This window comes from Chenopodium album, chromosome 5, assembly GCF_948465745.1.
Source record: "Chenopodium album chromosome 5, dcCheAlbu1.1, whole genome shotgun sequence".
NCBI classification, from domain to species: Eukaryota; Viridiplantae; Streptophyta; class Magnoliopsida; order Caryophyllales; family Amaranthaceae; genus Chenopodium; species Chenopodium album.
The window spans coordinates 7708141-7728154 of record NC_137838.1 but is presented as its reverse complement, the minus strand read 5'-3'; the positions used below and the strand labels follow the sequence as shown (position 1 = coordinate 7728154).

General features: G+C 34.3%; 3 pseudogenes; 1 reads left to right on the top strand and 2 right to left on the bottom strand.

Moving 5' to 3' along the window:
- Nucleotides 1-1873: 1873 nt before the first annotated feature.
- Nucleotides 1874-3839, top strand: LOC145630285 (putative inorganic phosphate transporter 1-3 pseudogene; annotated as a pseudogene).
- A 6134-nt stretch (nucleotides 3840-9973) lies between these two features.
- Nucleotides 9974-11910, bottom strand: LOC145630284 (putative inorganic phosphate transporter 1-3 pseudogene; annotated as a pseudogene).
- A 4627-nt stretch (nucleotides 11911-16537) lies between these two features.
- Nucleotides 16538-18398, bottom strand: LOC145630283 (putative inorganic phosphate transporter 1-3 pseudogene; annotated as a pseudogene).
- Nucleotides 18399-20014: the final 1616 nt, after the last annotated feature.

Here is a 20014-nt window from a genome sequence, read left to right as displayed (position 1 = left end):
ACTAAGCGAGTTCATAAATCGTAACAAAATATTTAATTATTTGTTTTGCTAAACTAATTTGTAGCCTTAGACTCAAATCAAAAGTGATGCTAACACGTTGTTACGGAATCCTTTAACAACAACTCAATCAAATGTTGTTGGAGTTTAATTCTTCGTATTTGCCAGCACGTTTGCAGCGTATGATTGCGTTTTTGTGCTTCATTATTCATGCTTTCATTCAAATTAAATGACTTTCTATTTTTGGGGCCTATTGACTGGGCCACTGGCGGCATATTAAGGATTCATGGTCCAATAACAATAAAGATTGGACCTAATAGATGGGTTTCAAAGCCCAATCATGGTCCAAGCCCAGCCACCATAATAAATCCCAAACTACGTTTAAATTTGCCTTCAACAATAAATTTATGATACAATTGCATTAATAAAAGAAGTGACAACTGAGCGGGCCGGATTGAGCTTTGGGCTGGAAATTATGTGCCCAAACCTACCTAAATTGACTGGGCCATGCAAGTTTTTCAGGCTGGGCCAATAAATCATCTAAAATTGCATAAAAATGCGTTTCTAAGCCCGTCCAAAAAAATTATGAATTTAGTCAGGCCCGACCTAATTTTGGGCCGAAAAAAACTCCCAAAAAGCCGCCCATATTCAGGCCGTGCTAACTTTGGTCAGCTCTAATCAATAATTTTATAAGTTTATGTTGGTCAAATATATTGTTATTCTCCCTCTTTTATTATAGTGGAATGAAAAAAAAAAAAAAAAAAAAACTTATGAACTTGTGTAACATAAACAACACTCGTACAAAACTTATTTATTTATTTATTTATTATTATTATTATTATTACAAGAGAAGATCCCTACTACATCGAAATCTTACAGGGTTTAAACCAAATTACATACAAACTACAAAATACATATTTTCTCAAAGAAGAGAGCTGTAATTTGTAAAGCCCTTGCAAGTGTTGGGCTTTATAACATAAATCAAATTATAAAATTTGATTACATAAAGTGGATACCAACTAAAGAGAACTAGAAAATGATACAAGAAATTAATTACTAGTTTAACAGATAAAAGATGCCATACTTGAATTGAACTCATCAAACAATGCAAGCATGCATGGTTGGACAATACTAGTGGAAGAATCGTATATTAAAAAAAACTTACACTATTTATACTTTTAATTTTGATATATTTGACTAATTGAGATTAAGTATATACTTATGAGATTACGGAGAGGATTCCGGAAGAATGTGTAAACATGATTTCTATTTAAATACTCGTCTTTGTTTCCTCCATTTCCTTCACAAAAACAAATATTCTCTTCTACTTGAGCTTCTTCCTTCATAACGCACAGGTTGGTGAATTTAACTCTAGCTCTTTTATATTTTTGTCCAATTTAATACCTACCATACATTTCTTCCGTATTGAATGTTATAATATATAGTTTAGGGTTTGTATTAGTCGATTGTTGGAATTGAACTATAGTAGTTAGATATAGGTAGTCGATATATAATGATTTATGGCTTAACTTGCATAATGCATATGTTTAGACTCTTACATGACTAAAGTGTAGCATGTGTACTGTATGACCAGTAAAGTTTAATATAAATACAATATTCTAAAATAATATTGTACTTTATTCTTTCAAAAAAAAAATGTTCTTTAATTAAAATATTGAAATAATATAGTACATTCATTGCAAAATTTCTAAATTGATATATCCTTTTCGATGTTTCAAGCTTTAATAATTTTATTACAAAAATTAAGTATTCATTCAGGTTTTTAATACACAAATATGATTGTTTTACCTTGCAGGGCGTAGATGAAGGTAGAAAGATAAAATAAGAAAAGAAAAATTGAAAAAAAGAAGAAAAGAAGAAAAGAAAAAGAGAGCATATCATGGCAAAGGGACAACAATTAGAAGTGCTAAATGCACTTGACGTTGCAAAGACGCAATGGTACCACTTCACAGCAATTGTGATTGCTGGTATGGGATTCTTTACAGATGCATATGACCTGTTTTGCATCTCTTTGTTGACCAAGCTTCTTGGTCGTATTTACTATGACACTCCGGGATCTGGTAAGCCAGGAGCATTGCCTATCAATGTCTCTGCTGCTGTTAGTGGAGTTGCTCTTTGTGGTACCCTAGCTGGCCAACTCTTCTTCGGTTGGCTCGGAGACAAGATGGGGAGGAAGAAGGTGTATGGTATCACCTTGGTTATGATGGTTGCAATGTCTATTGCCTCCGGTCTCTCCTTTGGGAGCTCTGCCAAGGGTGTTATGACAACACTTTGCTTCTTTCGCTTCTGGCTTGGATTTGGTGTTGGAGGAGATTACCCTCTATCTGCCACAATCATGTCTGAGTATGCTAACAAGAAGACTCGTGGAAGTTTCATTGCTGCTGTCTTCGCTATGCAAGGCATGGGTATCTTGGCCGGTGGTATTGTCTCTCTAATTGTTTCATCCGCATTTGAGGCCAAATTCAAGCCTCCCCCATTCAAAGTCAACGCTATTGCCTCCCTCCCACCAGAGAGCGACTACATTTGGCGTATTGTCTTGATGTTCGGGGCCATACCTGCTGCCACAACATACTATTGGCGTATGCAGATGCCTGAGACTGCCAGGTACACCGCTCTTGTGGCTAAGGATGCTAAGCAAGCAGCTTCAGACATGTCCAAAGTCCTAAAGGTTCAGATTGATGCAGAGGAGGAAAAGGTTGACAAAATAGCAAAGAGTGAGAGGAACCAATTTGGGTTGTTCACTAAAGAATTTGCTAGACAATACGGTGTTCGTCTTCTAGGAACCACCAGTACATGGTTCTTACTCGACATTGCATTTTACAGTCAAAACCTTTTCCAAAAAGATCTTTTTAGCTCAATCGGGTGGATCCCACCAGCAGCTGATATGAATGCTATCAGGGAGGTGTATATGGTAGCAAGAGCTCAAACCTTGATCGCCCTATGTGGAACCGTCCCCGGCTATTGGTTCACTGTCGCTTTCATAGACGTCATTGGACGTTGGTGGATTCAGATGATGGGATTCTTTTTCATGACTGTTTTCATGTTTGCCATTGCCTTCCCCTACAAATATTGGCAACAAAAGGAGAACCGTATCGGGTTCATTATTATGTATGGGCTAACCTTCTTCTTTGCCAACTTTGGTCCTAATGCCACAACCTTCGTGGTTCCGGCAGAAGTCTTCCCGGCTAGGTTGAGATCTACTTGCCATGGTATATCCGCAGCAACTGGAAAAGCCGGGGCTATAGTAGGAGCCTTTGGATTTGTGTACGCCTCGCAAGAAAAGGATCCGGCTAAGAGAGATCATGGTTATCCCGCCGGTATTGGGAAGAGTAAGTCTCTTATCGTGCTCGGTGTCATCAACTTTCTTGGTATGCTTTGCACTTTAATGGTTCCCGAATCTAAGGGTAAGTCACTTGAAGAATTAGCTGGCGAGGTTGAGGTCGATGAAGTTGATGACGAGCGCAGAGGATCCGCTTGATTTATCTTACAACGACTTGGAGTATTTTTAATTCTTATTTAATCAAGACATATTGAAATTTTTTTATTTTTTGTACTACTTGTTTTTGTTATTTGTAATGAATACCAATGATTAGTTGGGATTTGATCTCGCTTGTTATTTGTACTTAAGCTGCTACTAAAAGTAGCTTATAAATCATGAATGCAATGAAAATTTTAATAAATTAATTAAAAAGTACTTACTTCGTATTCTTTATTAGTACTACTATAAATTTGTTTTTGTTTTCTTTTTCTTTCTATCCAAAGTAATAATTCTGTAAAATAAATATTAAGTTCTTTGTTTGGAACTAGGATTTCATTTAAAACTCTAGAATTAGCCCAATTAATCTAGATATTGAGAATGGTTTCAAAAAAAAAAAGATAGATATTGAGAAAAAAAAAAAAAAGGGTGTATTTATCCTCTATATATAACTTCCTCAATTTTCGACCATTATTTCAGGATATGTACTCTAATAGTTTATTTGAAGAGTCTTCATAAGAGTTAAATTAGTATCAATGATGATAATTAGGTTAAATTTCGTGTCATTTAGTGTAGTTTTTGAATGAAATATCACAAATTATCAAAACTAAATTAAGATTCGTAGAAACATCAATTAATGGATTTATTAATATTAAAATGGAAGCTTGTAGTAATGTATGTTTTATGAATAACTAGTGTGTCAGTGTGTGGTTGGGGTGATGCACTGAGTTTTACTTTGAATGTCAATAAATATTATTTATGCTATAAAATTATTAACTATATAATTACATAAAATAAGTGAATAATAATAACTACTGAAAATAAATTAAAATATAGCAAAGTTGGTAAGAACACTAATTCATTTGTTATTGGTCTTTTATTCAAACCTTAGCTTGTGATAACATTTTTATTATTGCCATTGAAACATGTTTATTGTAAAATGGATGATGTGGCATATTAGAGCTGTCAATTCGAGTTAACGGGTCGGGTTTGGGTTGGGTAAGAGTGGATCGAGTCAACTCGAGTCAGGTCAATTAAGATTAATTCCATAACCTATGCGGGTCGGGTTTGGGTTGGGTCATGCTTAAGTCGGGTCACGTTGGGTCATACTTCTTATCTGATTTGAGTCGCGTTTAGGTCGGGTTAATAATAGGTTGGGTTACATCCGGGTCAGGTGAACAATAGGTCGGGTTTAATTCGGGTTTTCACAGGTTAAAACGGGTTAGGGTAATTCTTGGGTTCGAGTCGGGTTAGGTTCAAGTCAATAATTTGCGGGTTAGAATCAGGTCGGGTCATTCTTGGGTTTGAGTCGGGTTCGGTTCAAGACAATAATTTGCGAATTATAATCAGGTTGGGGCATTTTCAAATCTGGTCATTCTCGGGTTCAAGTCGGGTTCGGTTCAAGTCAATAATTTGCGGGTTATAATCAGGTCGGGTCATTCTCGGATTCAAGTCGGGTTATGTTAAAATCAATAATTTGCATGTTACAATCAGGTCGGGCCATTTCCAAGTCAGGTCATATTCGGGTTCAACTAACAATAAATAGATAATTATCATTTTTATCAAGCTAATTATTTCCTTTGACTATAATATATATGGCAATATACTAGGGAACTACAATTTATAATTTAGGAAGATAATTATCTCCTTTGACCATACAACAAATATATACTATATTTAACTCTTAAATTTGAGGATGATGCTCCTTTCTTTTGCTGGCCTGGACCGACTTGGTCTCCCTAGACAAGATGCTTTGATCAACAATAATAAGGTGGTCTAAATTGCATTTAAGGTGATTTGAAATCGGGTCAGGAAAAATTTGGGTTGAATTTAGGTTAGGTCAATAACAAGTCGTGTTAATTTCGGGTCGGGCTAGTAACAGATCGAGTTGAATTTTTGGGTTGGGTAAGTAATAGGTATGGTAAAATTCGGGTCGGGTCAATAAAAAGTAGGGTTGAATTTGAGTCAAGTCAATAACAAGTCAGGTTGATTTCGGGTCAGGTTTGTACCAGGTTGGGTTAAATTCGGATCGGGTTAGGAACAGATTGGGTTGAATTCAGGTCAGGTTAGTAACAAGACGAGTTAAATTTGGGTTTTGACGGGTTAAAATGGGTTTGGGTCAATTTCGGTTCAAGTCGGGTTCGGTGCAAGTTAATTAAATCGGCCGTTGTAAACCGGTAAATCAATGCAAGTTGTAAAATGGTAAATTGACCGTTTAAAAGCAAATCAAATGGTTAACCACACCCAATTGAACCTCGGATGGTATTAGGGACTATGGTAAACATTTCAACAATTTTTATTTCAGGACGAAAAAAGTCAAAAAATTCCAAAATTGAAGGCTAATATCCACGCTTTTTGAGAAATTTTATTTGGAGGTTTTGGGGCCGGTGTCGAAAAGTCTTGAAATTTAATGGGATACATCTCGGGGTCATATAATGCCGTTTGGAACCATATATGATCATTATTTGTTGTCATAAATGTCCGCGGTAGTCTTGAATTAATGAAATCGGTGCAAGTTGTAAACTGTTAAATTGGTCGTTTAAAGGCAAATTGGATGGTTCCACCAACCCAATTGGACTCCCAAAGGGTATTAGGGACTATGGTAAATATTTCGACAATTTTTATATTTGAGCAAAAAAAAGTCAAAAAATTCCAAAATTGAAGACTTATATCCACGCTTTTTGAGAAATTTTAGAGGTTTCGGGGCCCGGTGTCCAAAAGTCTTGAAATTTTAGGGGATACATCTCGGGGTCATATAATGCTGTTTTGAACCATATATGATCATTATTTATTTCGTAGTATGCTTGAGTTAATGAAATTGGTGCAAGTTGTAAACGGTAAATTGGTCGTTTAAAGGGCAAATTGGATGGTTCCACCCACCCAATAGGACTCTTGGACGGTATTAGAAACCATGGTAAACATTTCGGAAATATTTATTTCCGGGCGAAAAAAAAGTAAAAAATTTCAAAATTGAAGGCTAATATGCACACTTTTTGAAATTTTTTGGAGGTTTTGGGCCCTAGTGTCGAAAAGTCTTGAAATTCTAGGAGATACATATCGGGGTCATTTAATGTCGTTTGGAACCATATATGATCATTAGTCATAAATGTTCGTGATAGGCTTGACTTAATAAAATCGGTGCACGTTATCTGCCGGTAAATAGGCCGTTTAAAGGCAAATTGGATGGTTGCACTCACCCAAATTGACTCCCGAAAGATATTAGGGACCATGGTAAACATTTCTGAAAGTATTATTTCCGGGCAAAAAAAAGTCTATAAATTCCAAAATTAAAGGTTTATATCCACGCTTTTTGAGAAATTTTAAAGTTTTCAGGGCCCGGTATTGAAAAGTCTTGAGATTTTTGGGAATACATCTCGGGTTCATATAATTTCGTTTGGAACCGTATATGATCATTATATGTTGTCATATATGTTCGCGGTAGGCTTAAGTTAATGAAATCGGTGTAAGTTCTAAACCGGTAAATTAGCCGTTTAAAGGCAAATTGGATGGTTCCACCCATCCTATTGGCCTCCCGAAGGATATTAGGGATCATGATAAATATTTTGGCAATTTTTATTTTCGGGCGATTTTCGGGCGAAAAAAGTCAAAAAAATTACAAAATTAAAGTCTAAGATCCATGCTTGTTGAGAAATTTTGGAGATTTCGAGGTCCGGTGTCGAAAAGCCTTGAAATTTTAGGATTATATCTCAGGGTCATATAATGCCGTTTGGAACCAAATATAATCATTATATGTTGTCATAAATGTTCGTGATAAGCTTGAGTTAAGGAAATGGGTGCAAGTTGTAAACCGGTAAGTTGGTCGTTTAAAGGCAAATTGGATGGTTCCACCTGAAGGAGTTCTGTCTTCAATAAGTGCAATTACTAGATATATAAAGGATCACTATTATGGAGATAATAATTTCATTCTTTTGGGTCGTCATTATCTGTTGCTAGACTATGATCATTGATCTTTGGGCTAGTCAAATAGTCCAAAGCCCACTATCCTATGAGGTCACATAACAAAGGTATTGGGTTAAGCAAGTTAGAGGTCCATTTATGGGCCTCATGAACAAGTAACTAATCATGAATTGGATTGGGCTAGTATAGTTAGATTAGAGTTAGGATTTGGGCTTTGTCATGGGCTCTTATTTAGATATGAGATCTATAAATAAATTCCATGTCTAGGGTTGTATGAGACAACACAATTAACAGTTAATTGTGCACCAAGCAACCAGTATCCAAAACCTCTCTCTCTTTGTACCACACGCCTATCCCCTCCCTTCGTGGTGGTTCGTGATTTGTTCGTTGCTCGTTCTACTCCATAAAAGGTCAATTGAAGTGTTCGATTGCAACTAACTAGCATTAGTGGAGGTCTTAATCTATGCCTGTGGACCAAGTAGAGGAATCACGCTTGAGGTTCTTTATCTCCCCTGTTCTTGTTCGATCGCACGTGGAATCACGCTTCAAAGGTATTAATTCTAATTCTTTATGTGTTATGCATGATCTTGGGATTAGGTGCTATATGAATATGATTCATGTTTTCCGCATTCGTACCTATAAACTCCTACACCACCCACCCAATGGGACTCCCGGAGGTTATTGGGACCATGATAAAGATTTCGGCAATTTTTATATCCGGGCGAAAAAAAGTCAAAAAGTTCTAAAATTGAAGGCTAATATACACGCTTTTTGAGAAATTTCGAATGTTTCGGGGTCCGGTGTCGAAAAGCATTGAGATTTTAGGGGATACATCTAGGGGTCATATAATGCCGTTTAATTTGTATCCATATATGATCATTATATGTTGTCATAAATGTTCGTGGTAAACTTGAGTTAATGAAATCGGTGCAAATTGTAAACCGGTAAATTGGTCGTTTAAAGATAAATTGGATGGTTCCTCCCAGCCAATTGGACTCCTTGAGGGTATTAGGGACCATGGTAAATATTTCAGCGAGTTTTATTTCCCGGTGAAAATAAGTCAAAAAAATTCCAAAATTGAAGTCTGATATCCACGCTTTTTGGGAAATTTTGGAAGTTTCAACTAGCATATTATGGTGATGTGGCATACTTCTAATATGTATGAAGGGTGCCTCTTGACACATATTTTGTATTAGGAACGCTTTTTAATAATAATAATAATAATAATAATAATAATAATAATAATGTACGTATAAGTATAGATTCATTAAGTACAAATTGTTCTTAATAAAATGTTTTTGAAATTACTCATCGTAATTCTTCATTATATGAAGCTAACCAATTTAAATCATTTATTAAATTTTCTATGACAATGAAAACATAAATATAAGTCAAATAATTAAAAGATTGTTCTATATTGATCTGTATAATTTTAGGGTAAACTTGTTCCATCATCTCTGATCTAGATTGAAATTTACCTCTTCTTGATCTTTGATATAATGACCTTGATCATATCAGTAATTTTATTTCTCCATTAAACTTGTTCAAATTTAATATACCTAGTAAAGACTTAAATAATGTTGGTTAGTCTTTTGCTTTACCTATTCTCATGGAATTATGCATAAACGTCATCTGAAATGTCCTAACAAGAACAATTATAAACTATTTCAGATGTAGTTAAAGAACCTTAAAGGATTCAAGGAGTATTAGTTTTGGGCAAAAGCTAAATAGCGTTTTGAGGGCGTTAGATAAGTTAAAATTAATATTAATTACACCAATCGACGTGTGATTTTGTCAGACATTTCAAACTTAATACTACTTTATGCGAAATCAATTACTCATTTTTTCTAAATTTAATACTCCATACCACACATATTTACACACGTTTTTATGCGATAAGTATATACACCCTTCATGCATCCTATGTACTCGTAGTTTAAACAATTCTCTAAGCACAAGATTTATGTACGTAGTTGATAATATATTGAAATCTTCAATTATATGGTGGGAAATAGTGACGAGGTGTTATTTTATTAATCGATAAAAGTAGATTTGACATAAGATAGTGGGGTAATTTTTTCATTCATTGAGAAATAAGTAGGGTCTTTTCTTCTTCTTCTTCTTCTTTTTTTTTTTTTTTTTCTTTACAAAAGTAGGGTCTTTTCTAAATAAAAAGTGTTCAAACTAACATGGGATGTATGAAAAGGTAAACTTTTGAACAACACTGGGGTGAGGTGAGTAATAAGTAATAACAAAAAAGTACATTTTTTTTTTTTTTTTTTTGAAATGGTGAGAAAAATTTTGACTAAGAAACAGAATGACATTGTCACAATAATTTTTACCAAGTAGTATAATAGTGAGAAAAGAGAAGTAATTAAACTTTATTGGGTTCATGACATTATTAATAAAAATGCGATATTCTTGTACAAAAATATTTCTTCCATTTTACTTTTATTGCACCATAAAGACTTTTTAGGTTTACTTTTTAAATATAAATATTATATAATTTTTTGCAAAATTATAACTATATACATAAATAACCAAAGTATGCTTTGACAAACATAAAAGCGCTTATGGTGCAATAAATAAATAAACAATAGAGAAAGTATATAAAAAAAAAAAGTGCGACAATGAATTATTAAAAAGAGACATATTTAGTATATTTGAAAAAGGAGTACAAAGTTATATGGAGTACTTTGTATTGGAGTATCCATTAGCTACTTTTAATTAGTAGCAAAATAAATAATTTTAAAAACATTATGAAGGCAAGCGGGTTTTGAACCCAACTAATCATTGGTGCTCAATACAAATAACAAAAACAAGAGGTAAAAATAATTTTAAAAATCTGGTAAATCTGGAATTGACCAGAAGGCAACATCTTCAAGTCACCATAGTTTAAATCAAGCAGATTCCTTGCGTTCATCATCAACTTCATCGATTTCAACCTCCCCAGCTAATTCTTCAAGAGACTTACCCTTTGATTCAGGAACCATTAGAGTGCACACCATACCTAAGAAGTTGATGACACCAAGCACGATAAGAGACTTACTCTTCCCAATTCCGGCGGGATAACCATGATCTCTCTTAGCCGGATCTTTCTCTTGTGACGCGTACACAAATCCAAAGGCCCCTATTATGGCACCAGCTTTTCCTGTTGCAGCAGATATACCATGGCATGTAGATCTCAATCTAGCTGGGAAGACCTCAGCAGGAACAACAAAGGTAGTGGCATTAGGACCAAAGTTGGCAAAAAAGAAGGTGAGCCCATACATGATAATGAACCCAATGCGATTCTCTTTTTGTTGCCAATATTTGTAAGGAAAGGCAATAGCAAACATGAAGACGGTCATGAAAAAGAATCCCATCATCTGAATCCACCAACGACCAATAATATCTATGAAAGCAACAGTAAACCAATATCCGGGGACAGTTCCACAAAGAGCGATCAAGGTTTGAGCTCTTGCTACCATATACACTTCCCTAATAGCATTCATATCTGCTGCTGGTGGGATCCACCCAATAGAGGTGAAAAGATCTTTTTGGAAAAGGTTTTGACTATAAAATGCAATGTCGAGTAAGAACCACGTGCTGGTAGTTCCTAGGAGACGAAGACCGTATTGGCGAGCAAATTGTTTTGTGAAAAGTCCAAATTGATTCCTCTCACTCTTTGCTATTTTGTCAACCTTTTCCTCCTCTGCATCTATTTGAACCTTGAGAACTTTGGACATGTCTGAAGCAGCTTGCTTAGCATCCTTTGCCACAAGAGCAGTGTACCTAGCAGTTTCAGGCATTTGCATACGCCAATAGTATGTTGTGGCGGCAGGTATGGCTCCAAACATCAAGACAATACGCCAGATATAATCACACTCTGGTGGTAGGGAGGCAACCGCGTTTACTTTGTAAGGGGGAGGCTTGAATTTGGCCTCAAATGCGGATGAAACAATTAGGGAAACAATCCCACCAGCTAAGATACCCATACCTTGCATAGCAAAGACAGCGGCGATGAAACTTCCACGAGTCTTCTTATTAGCATACTCAGACATGATGGTGGCAGATAGAGGGTAATCTCCTCCAACACCAAATCCAAGCCAAAAACGAAAGAAGCAAAGTGTTGTCATGACACTCTTGGCGGTGCTCCCAAAGGAGAGACCAGAGGCAATGGACATTGCAACCATCATAACTAATGTAATACCATACACCTTCTTCCTCCCCATTTTGTCTCCGAGCCAGCCGAAGAAGAGTTGTCCAGCTAGAGTCCCACAAAGGGCAACTCCACTTACAGCAGCTGAGACATTAATAGGCAATGCTCCTGGCTTACTTGCTCCAGGTACATCATAGTAAATGCGGCCTAGAAGCTTTGTCAACAAAGAGATGCAAAACAAATCGTATGCATCTGTAAAGAATCCCATACCAGCAATCACAATTGCTGTAAAATGGTACCATTGTGTTTTCGCAACATCAAGTGCATTCAGCACTTCTAGTTGTTGTCCTTTCACCATTAAATCCTCTCTTTTTGTTCTCCAGTTTTCCAACTCGTTATCGACCTTATACTGTTCAAGACCTGCAAGGTAAATTACATTATTTAGGGATAGATACTGATGAATTATATCCCTTGAACTTGAATCAATAATCAAATTATTGCACTATATATATATATTTTGTAATTTATGATTAATATATTTTGTAGCACATACTTACGAAACTATACCACGTATGTATATCATCACAAGACTATATACGAGTATATCACTAAGCTAGGACAAGAGAAATAATTATCAGAGGAAGATTGTTTACTAACCCTTTGGAAGAGGAGGAAGAAGCCCAAGTAGAAGAGAGAATTTGATTTGTGAAGAAATTGGAGGGAAAAAACACAAGTATTTAAAGGAAAATCACGTTTAAACATTCTTCCGGAATCTACTCCGTAATCTTATAAGCATATACTCTTTCACGTTTTAACAAATAGTTTTTAATAAAGTTTACATGCAAATATATATGTTTATATGAATGAAAATTTCCGCAAGTGGAAATTCTTATGTTTCTTACATGACAATAAGAAACCAACTGTCCAGCCATACATGTATATATTTGATATATTAATTCATTATATTTTGGTATCTTTTGTTAAACTAATATTATAGTTTTAAGTCAACTAGTAAAAAAACAGTGCATCAGAAAATATCTCTCAATTTTTTAATCTTAATGTTTGATAAGTTCCTGCTACATGCAACTATATGTCTATATGCAAGGGTTACAGCTTTCTTCATCTGATCTACTATAAATCCGTTGCATTCTATCTATACTTGTTGGCATTAATTAGTTATATATACATATTTTTTTTAGAAGAAATTTACTTACACACAATCTATCTATCTATAAATAAACAAACTAAAGGAACAACCGCTGACATCATATTGTCCACGTGGCAGCTTTATAAGAAAAAAATTTCCGCCTAAATAAAAATCCGATTTCATTATATTTTCTTTGGTTTCAGATTTCAAATTTAATTTCTCCTCCTCTCAATTTATCTATACTCTTTAATTTATTTATTTTTCTTCTATCACCAACTATTGGTATCTAATACATCTTTCCCTTATGATTCATCAAACAAAATACTTTGATGTATATATTTTTTCTATTTTCCTTTACATATTAGAAGTTTAAAATCATTTTTTTATTTGCTTAATTAAAATCGTATATTAAAAATCTAACTTTTATGTATATGCTTAAATTTTCATATTTGGTTTGTTCTATTTCAAAATTAATTTTACAAAATTATCATTTACAACTAATGGTTATGTCTCAATAATTTTTCTGATACGTAAGAATACATAAAATATATACTCTATATTTCAAAGAAATCCGTGCATCGCACGGAACTAATCTAGTCTCTAATTACGTTATACTCCCTCTATTTTTTTTAATGCATCACTCGAGTTTTCACACTTGTCGAGACACAACTTTGACCATTAATATCTTTAATTAGATATTAGTTAAAAATTATAACAAAATTGTATTATGATAGTAGACATTGTAATAAATCCAACAATATATTGCAACATGACCATATTTATAAATTATATAGTAGTGAAAAAATTAAGTCAAATGTAACATATGAATAGCGCAAATTCTCAAGTGATACATTTAAAAATAACCGAGGGAGTACAAAAATACGGATTTTTTTTTGACAAAGTGAGAGACTTCTACTCATAAAAAAAATAAAAAAAAAATTAAAAATTGAAAAATGAGAGACTTACATACCATCTACCAATCTGCGTTGTACGTAGCGTATTGGTTAATGGATTTTTTTTATTTATTTTGGTTGTTGTAATTAGAGGTGTCAATTCAAGTGTTTGAATCAGGTTCAGTGAGGCTGAGTCGGGTCTATTTAATTTCAAACGAACGCGAGTCATGCTAAATAATTGTGCTCATGCGAGTCGAAATCCAAATTGAATATTTTCCAGATTGGGTCAGATTTTGACACCTCTAGCTATAATAGACTAGTTGAACCAGTATAGTTGCTTAAACACTAATTCTGTTTGTAGTTTTAGTTAATGACTTGCTCATATCGATCGTCAGCGATTCATCATTTGTGGCAAAAAGTGTGTGTATATTACCATATGAATGAAATAAGGTAAGAGGAGAAATTTATTGTGAAATTAAAACATTGAGTTTCAGTTAGTAAATACGCCTTTTGTTCCAAAATAACAGATATGTTACACTTTTTCACTATTCATATATTCACTTTAAATGTAATTCTTTTTACAAATTAAATAAATATATACTTTGTCATGATATATAGTGTTAAAAGGTACTTAAATAAAGTTTCATAATAAAATTTTTATATTTACTTTTTACTATATTTAAATAAAGTTAAACTATTACATTGACATGTAAAACGGAAAGAGGCCAAGTTACATCCAATAAGAGTCCACCTAGGTATTTACCCATTTACAACTTATGCCTTCCTTCATTGATTGACTTAAAACCACCATAAGACTTTATATGAACTTGGATGTGGTAAAGAAAATGGGTCCAAACAATATTGTATGACCCCAATATGCAATCCTTATAATCTCGAGATTTTTAAATATCAAGAGCCTGTTTTGTTCAGCTTAATTTTAGTTTAGTTCAGCTCCAATCGGTTCATTTTAGTTTAGTTCAGTTCCTAATTTCCTTCTCTCATAAACAGTTCAGTTCAGCTCCAATCAGTTCAATTAAGTTGTTTTCAGTAAATCGGAATTGCCCCGAGTCCCAATTAAAACCTATGAAATTGGTCCGCTTTAGTGTGTTACGGCCTTTCATTTTTGGAATTTTTAAGACGTGAAAATTAAAGTGGCCGTGGCTCTTCCACAGACCTCGTGACCCCTAAGGAGTCCATTTGGGTAATTTGAAAACATTCAATCTGCTATTAGACCATTAAATTTAGCCACTTTCTTACACCCCGGGCTCTCTTAATTAACTTAAGACCACCATGATGTTTATATGACGACCAACTAATGGTCATATATAGTTCCAAAAAAATAATATATGATTTTAGAATGCATCCCAAACTATCCCAAAGATTTTTCGACATCAAGCCCAAAACCTTCAAAATTAAACTAAAATCATGGATTATAGCCTTCAATATGAAACTTTTTTTATTTCTTAAACTTGAAAATGAAAGAGGTTGACAATTGCCCCACGACTTCCCAAGAGGCCATTTAAGTAGCTGGTATCGTCCATTTTGCCTTTAAACTGTCAATATGGCTATTTTTGTATACTCCTCCTTTCATTAATTAGCTTAAGACCACTATGGGCCTTTATAATTATGTAACTGATTAAGGGGCATATATAGTTCAAAACAACTTAATAAGACACCCCAAAGTTACGCCCCCTACGATTTTGTGAATATTTGACATAGGGTCCTGAAAATTGATTATATTTTATGTGTTATACCTTCAACTTTGGCTTCTAGAGAACAATTTTGGACTCAACAAGTCAACAGGGTTATACATCGATGTGTTTCCTAGGGTTCCCAAAAGGCTTTAGGTACCCTACTTGGTGACAAGAACCATCTTATTCAAGCCTTGGTCCACCCTTATCATCATGTCTTAAGATACATTGACCTTGTTATTACCTTGTCTCGTGTTGCCTTGGTTTATGTTGTCTTGCCTTTCCTTGGATCTAATTAAGGCAAGCCAAGATGGTAACCTAAATTTTGAGATAAAAGTTTTAAAAGATCAAGTTCACTTTTTCTTGAGAATTATTGTCCTCTTTCAACATATGTGGTTTTTTTTTTTTTTTTTTTTTTTTTTTTTTTTTTTTTTTTTTTTTGACAAGTTAAGAGGAAGTTTAAAAGGATTTCATTAATTAAAGATAGCCAAACAACACTTACAAATAATTCCTAGGAAATCTAAAATTCCAACGCAAGTACAAATCATCTTAGAACAAGTTACATATATCGCAGATTCGATCAATGATCGCCTTAATAAAAAACATCATCCGAAACAATACAATTTATAAGTTAGCCTTAATTTGGCTTGAGATCCACCAATGAATTCATTGGGATGAAGTGTCATTAAGAATGCTACAAGAATTTCATTGAGCTGGAGTATCATTAAGAATGAGTTGTGGAGCCTTTAATGAGCTACCAAATACGAAGTAATAATTATCATCTAGTAGCATCACTAGCATGTTTGATTTCACTAAAAAAAAAAAAAAATGTAATGAAAACTTGCATATTTCCAAGGTTTTCTACTAATAATTTTTTTCATTCCTTCAGGATGATTGTCCTTAGGATCGATTCGAGGTGGTTAAGCCCGGATAGGTTGAGTTATTAGTTGGGGACTTGCGGTTGTTCATTCATTTTATCATTTTGGTCTTGATTAAATATTATTCAATGTGTAAAATTTCAATTGTTTTTCTTTTTCTTTTTTCTTTTTTCTTTTTTTCAGGTTCTTCATGCGAAGCCTCATGAATGATGATTACAAGTCTGTTTAATATATAGATAGGGGACCAATTTGGGGATGAAACTATGTTTAAAAAAAAAGTACTAATAAGAATACCAAATTTCATAACTTAATCATTCACATTTAAAAGACGCAAATAATTTAATTACCAAATTTGGTAAGATGAAAGAGAGACACTAAAAGATATTAAAATAATTTTCACTGCATTCAATAGCTACATTAAGTAGCAAATCAAATAATTTAATTCTTTACAAAAAATTAAATTATAAATAGGAAAAACATGATAAGTAAAAAAATAAATATTCGAACCCAATTACAAAAATCAACATTGGCTTAGGGTACGAACAATGAAAATATGAAGCGAACAAAGAAAATACAAATAAATATCAAAACAAAATGAATCACATGATTAGTATGTACGCCAAAAAACCAAGCACTAATCAAGCAGAACTCCTGCGTTCGTCGTCAACTTCATCAAGCTCAACTTCACCAGCTAATTCTTCAAGAGACTTACCCTTAGACTCAGGAACCATTAAAGTGCACACCATACCTAGGAAGTTAATAACACCGAGCACAATGAGGGACTTACTTTTTCCAATACCAGCGGGATAACCATGGTCTCTCTTAGCTGGGTCCTTCTCTTGTGAGGCATACACAAATCCGAAGGCTCCTATAATGGCTCCGGCTTTTCCAGTTGCTGCGGATATACCATGGCAAGTAGATCTCAACCTAGCTGGGAAGACTTCTGCGGGAACCACGAAGGTGGTGGCATTAGGACCAAAGTTGGCAAAGAAGAAGGTGAGCCCGTACATTATAATGAAACCAATACGGTTCTCCTTTTGTTGCCAATATTTGTATGGAAAGGCAATAGCAAACATGAAAACAGTCATGAAAAAGAATCCCATCATCTGAATCCACCAACGTCCAATTACATCTATGAAAGCAACAGTGAACCAATATCCAGGAACGGTTCCGCAAAGAGCGATCAAGGTTTGAGCTCTTGCTACCATATACACCTCCCTGATAGCATTCATATCTGCTGCCGGTGGGATCCATCCGATGGAGCTGAAAAGATCTTTTTGGAAAAGATTTTGGCTATAAAACGCAATGTCGAGCAAGAACCAAGTGCTAGTGGTTCCTAGTAAACGAATTCCATATTGGCGAGCAAATTGTTTTGTGAAAAGCCCAAATTGATTCTTATCACTCTTTGCTATTTGGTCAACCTTCTCCTCCTCTGCATCAATTTGAACCTTGAGGACTTTAGACATATCTGAAGCAGCTTGCTTAGCATCCTTAGCCACAAGAGCAGTGTACCTAGCAGTCTCAGGCATTTGCATACGCCAGTAGTATGTTGTGGCAGCAGGTATAGCACCAAACATCAAGACAATACGCCAAATGTAATCACACTCAGGTGGTAGGGAGGCAACCGCATTTACTTTAAAAGGAGGTGGCTTGAATTTGGCCTCAAATGCGGAAGAAACAATTAAAGAAACAATCCCACCAGCTAAGATACCCATACCTTGCATAGCAAAGACAGCGGCGATGAAACTTCCACGAGTCTTCTTATTAGCATACTCAGACATGATGGTGGCAGATAGAGGGTAATCTCCTCCAACACCAAATCCAAGCCAAAAACGAAAGAAGCAGAGTGTTGTCATGACACTCTTGGCGGTGCTTCCAAAGGAGAGACCAGAGGCAAGGGACATTGCAACCATCATAACCAAGGTCATACCATACACCTTTTTCCTTCCCATCTTATCTCCGAGCCAACCAAAGAAGAGTTGGCCAGCTAGTGTCCCACAGAGGGCCACTCCACTTACGGCAGCTGAGACATTGATAGGCAATGCTCCCGGCTTATTTGATCCGGGTACATCGTAGTAAATACGACCGAGAAGCTTTGTCAACAGGGAAATGCAAAACAAATCATATGCATCTGTGAAAAATCCCATACCAGCAATCACAATTGCAGTGAAATGGTACCATTGTGTTTTTGCTACATCAAGTGCATTCAGCACTTCTAGTTGTTGTCCTTTCACCATTAAATTGTCTCTTTTTGTTCTCCAGTTTCCTTACTCGTAGATGACTTTATGTTGTATAAGACCTGCATGGTAAATTATATTATCGGTTAGTGACATGTAATGTAATAGTTTGTAACACATAGTTAAATTAAAGTTGCTCTATATATGCAATGACATTAATTTTGTAGCACGTATTTATATAACATCACAAGACTATATATTTCGTATACAATTTAAGAAATGCATGATTTGTAGTTCTAGTATACAATATCAGGAAACTATATAAAGCAACGTTAATTATATTGTTTTTATCTATAATTAAAATTCACAATTCTATTTATGATCACTCATGCTAATGCTATAATCGAAAGAGATCGATTGAGATTTGAGTAAAGAGACCGTTTGATCATATATTACTCGAGCTCAATCGACAATGAGTAAACCATTAGACTTATAACAAGATTATGTTTAGAACAATATATATATGGTATATAAAAAGCTAGAACAAGAAAAAATAAGAGATTTTTATGACTAACCCTTTGGTAGAGGAGTAAGAAGCCAAAGTAGAAGAGAGATATTTTGATTTGTGTAGGAATTGGAGGGAAGAAAGACAAGTATTTAAAGGGAAATCATATTTGAACATTCTTCCGGAATCTACTCCGTAATCTTATAAGCATATACTATTTCACGTTTTATCTAATACTTTTTAATGGAGTTTACATGCAAATATATATGTTTATATGAATGAAAATTTCCGCAACTGGAAAGTCTCATGCTTCTTGTATGACAATAATAACACAACTGTCCAACCGTACACCTAATGATATCTTATGTTAAACTGCTATCAAATATGGACTACTACCTTTAATTTGCTTTTTATTTTTTATTTTTTATTTTTTATTTTTTATTTTTTATTTTTTATTTTTTTTATTTGGGAAATTCTCATTGGTAGCAACAAACTATTGCACATTCTCATTGGTAGCAAATTTTTTTTAAAAGTCTCTTAAATAGCATTAGTAATCTAATTATTCTCTAATGTAGCATTATTTTACTAAAACTAACATAATTAAGTTAATTGGACTAACCATGGTTACATAATATGGAATGGACTAAAATACCCCCTTTTAATTTTGTAAATGCATCCCACTGATCAATTAATAAAGGCCCATTCATTGAAGACTTTGTCGTTGAACACTTTTGAACGTATTACTTGCTGATGCGTTGATGATTTTCGAGCGCTAAACAACAGTCATTAATCTACCAATTTCAATCCTAATATCTCCAAGGTGCTGAATTTCGACTTTGGGAAGGTATGTCATCCTATCTAAACCCTAAATTTTCTGTTTTTTCGAATTGAAATGTATTGTTGTTATAATTGCTCTGTTTTTTTCATGGATGATTATTTGAGAAATCTGGGTTTTTATGTGCTGAAATTTTGAATCTTTCTGGTAATTTAGGGTATGTTTTATTGTTAATTGGTGTGTGGTTTGTTTTGGGTTTTTATATGTCAATTCGTGTGGTTGTAATGGAGAAATTCTTGTGTATTTTTAGGGTTGTTAGTTCTGTCCAAAATAAGTTGAATGTTACGAATTTATTGAGTTAATGTTGCATGTTGAATTGAGATGTGTATTTGGTTT